At 40.3% G+C, this 3,540-nt stretch overlaps 1 protein-coding gene across 1 annotated transcript in view; it reads left to right on the top strand.

The window, feature by feature from the left end:
• Positions 1-3,540, top strand: part of IPO11 (importin 11) — a 295,618-nt gene that overhangs the window by 266,847 nt on the left and 25,231 nt on the right. The window lies entirely within an intron of this gene.

The raw sequence follows: 3,540 nt of genomic DNA, 5'->3' as shown, positions 1-3,540 counted from the left end.
TTTTGTGATCCTTTTATGACAGATTGTTTTATTCTGAGATCTACCTGGCCTCCTCACCACTTGGGTCTCTGTTACTATACTTTTCCCTTCTTTTGCTTTGTGTCGAATCTTCTTCGTGGACTGACCTCCCAAAACCCCTAATTTCAGTTTTGTAGTTTTGTTCTACCATCTCTGGATTGCAGTCCAAGTAGTGTTGCCACATATGTCAGTCTCTGGTTGTTCCCTGGTCCTGTTGATTCTCAGTCCAGAGAACTCCCCTGAGTATGTTTTGGAGTGCTGGTTTGGCCTTTACAAAATTCCTTAATTTCTGTTTATCTTGGAATGTTTTGATTTCACTGTCATATTTGATTGACAGCTTTGCTGGGTATATGATTCTTGGTTGTCAATTATTTTCTTTCAGAATTTTGTATATATTTCCCTACTATTCTACTTGCCTGCATGGTTTCTGCTGAATAATCAGAACTTAATCTTATTTGCTTTCCTTTGTATGAAACTTTTATTTCCTCCACCCCCTCTCCCCCCCAAGCTGCTTTTAGGATTCTCTCCTTGTGTTTGGTTTTCGAAGGTTTGATAATGATATGCGTTGGTGATTTTCTTTTGGGGTCTATCCTTCCTTGGATTTGTTCAGCTTCTTGGATGTTTATCTTCTCGTTCTTCGAGATGTAGGGAAGTTCTCTTCCAGCAACTCTTTGACTATCTCTTCTGTAGTTTTTTTGGTCCCTTCCTGTTCTGGAATTCCAATCAGCCTCAAGTTATTCTTCTTCATGTTGCCCCACATGAATCCAAAGCTTTCTTCAAATTTTAAATTCTTTTTCTGCATCTTCTATCTTGACATTATTGAGAGATATGTCTTCAAGCTTTATGATTCTGGCTTCCATCTCTTCAGTTCTACTCCTTTGCCCTTTCAATGTGTCATCCATTTCTTCCATTTCTGATAGTTTGGCATTAATCATCTAGACCTCTTTCTGCAGGTCTTTATTGTTTTGAATACAGCCTGTATCTGTAGCACTTTTTGACTACTTCCCCATTTTCTTTGGCTTTTTTGTGGAACATTTGAATGCACCTCAGTATCATTCTCCTAAACTCTCCTTTATCCAATTCCAGAGCCTCTTTACCCTCTAATGCCAATCCTAACTCTTCCTTTTGGTCATTTGTTTGAGCTACTCTGTCTTGCTTCTGCTTATGAGCAGAAATTTTTTTGCTGCTTCTTAGGTTTTACAGTGCTGTTATATTTGTGTTAATTAGATGAGTATATAAATGGTGTGCTCTTAAGTGCACTCCAGTTGTCTCCTCCTGTGTGTAATTGGAGATGGGTTTCTCTGGTCACTGTTCCTGCGGCTTCCTTTAGAATGTTTTTAACATATGTTGACTGTGTATGTTGTTCTGACATATAAGCTGGTATTGGCTTTTGCCTTCTTGTTGGGTTTTACAGGGTGAAAATGCAGCTTGACTATATGGCCAGAACCACAGTCCCTTGTTAGATGAGACATGAATCTGCAACTAACCGTAAAGAAACTACTATATATTAGTCTCAGTGTAATTTCAGAGAAAAGTAACCAAAATTATCTGCAAAAGCTTCCATTTTTCAACTACATACCTATGGAAGGATTAGTTTCTTCATCTACTTTAATTAAAACATGTGATATAATTAATAAAGAAACAGATATGAAAATCCAGCTGTCTTAAGCCAGATGTTATTGTTGTTAGGGGCCATCAAGTTGGTACCGTCTCGTAGCAACCTTATGCACAGAAGAACGAAACACTGCCTGATCCTGGGCCAACCACACTATTGTTGACACGATTGAGTCCATTGATGCTGCCACTTGGCCAAACCATCTCACTGGGGGTCTTCCTCTTTTACTCTGACCCTCCATAGTAATCCATGTGGTTGTCAGGGTCATAATGGCCAGCACCAATCCATTTCAGCTCACTATGCCTAAGATATCGATGTTTATGCTTTCCATTTCATTTTTTGCAACTTCCAATGTACTTTGTACATTCCATGTTCTGATTTTCAATGGATGTTTACAGCTGTTTCTCTTCATTTTGAGTTGTTCCCCATTAAGAAATGAAGGTCCCACGGGCTTTTCTCCCACGGGCTTTACTCCATTCGCGTCATCACAGTCAACTCTACTTTGAGGAGGTAGCTCTTCCCCAGTCGCATTTTGAGTGCCTTCCAACCTGAGGGGCTCATTTTCCGGCACTATATCTGACAGTGTTTCTCTGCTGTTCATAAGATTTTCAGTGACTAAATGTTTGGAAGTAGTTTGTCACTCCTTCTTCCTAGTCTGTCTTTGTCTGGAAGCTCATCTGAAACCTGTCCACCATGGGTGACCCTGCTGGTATTTAAAATACCAGTGGCATAGCTTTCATAGCAACTCAGAAGTTACCACGGTACGACAAACTGACAGATGAGTGGTGGAGATGTTACATTGTTGTTGTTGTTGTTAAGTGCCGTTGAGTCGGTTCTGACCCATAGCGACCCTGTACAGGGTTTCCGAGGGTGTAAATCCTTATGGGAGTAGAAAGCCTCATCTTTCTCCCGCAGAGCAGCTGGTAGTTTCGAACCGCTGACCTTAAGGTTTGCAGCCTGATTCGTAACCACTACGCTATCAGAGCTCATATATACTATTCATAAATGGATTACTTATGTTGACACACAGTAAGTTTATTTAAAAATAAATTAGTAAGTATTTTAAAATATTCTGTTTCAATTTCGAATCCAGTAAATATTGCTAGAGTTCACCAATACAAGCAAAAGCTTGTTGAGGGCATCATAACCTTTAAGTGTGAAAGGTTGTGAGGCCAATAGGTTTGAGAATCTTCTCCTCTTGATAGACATTTAGGGTGTTTTCACTTTTTAAGACAAGCGTTGCATCAATAAACATTATTATATACATATCTTTGTACATTTCTACAAGTGTATCTTGGAAATGAATATGCTGGCCAAAGGTATCTGCTTTTGAAATATCGATAGATTGTTGTTGTTAGGTGCCATCGAGTCGGTACTGGCTCTTAGCGACCTTATGCACAGCAGAATGAAACACTGCCCGATCCTGGGCCAACCCCACTACTGTTGCCACACTTGAGTCCATCGATGCTGCCACTTGGCCAATCCATCTCGTTGGGGGTCTTCCTCTTTTTCTCTGAGCCTCCACCATAGCAAACATGATATCCTTCTCCACTGACTGGTCCCTTCTGACAACATGTCCAAAGTATGAGACACAAAGTTTGGCAGTCTTGGCCTCTACGGGGCACTCTAGCTGCACTTCTTCCAAAACAGATCTATTGGTTCTTTTGGCAGCCCATAGCACTTTCAGTATTTTCCTCTGACACCACAACTCAAAGGCATCAATTCTTCTACAATCATCCTTATTCAATGTCCAGTTTTTACATGCATGTGAGGTTATTGAAAATACCGTGGCTTGGGTCAGGCGCACCTTAGTCCTCAAGCTGACATCTTTGCTATTCAACACTTTAAAATGGTCTTGTGTAGCTGATTTGCCTAATGCAATATGTCATTTGATTTCTTGACTGCTG

Source organism: Chrysochloris asiatica, unplaced genomic scaffold (assembly GCF_000296735.1).
Source record: "Chrysochloris asiatica unplaced genomic scaffold, ChrAsi1.0 scaffold00362, whole genome shotgun sequence".
NCBI lineage: Eukaryota > Metazoa > Chordata > Mammalia > Afrosoricida > Chrysochloridae > Chrysochloris > Chrysochloris asiatica.
This window is presented reverse-complemented; position numbering and strand designations above follow the sequence as displayed.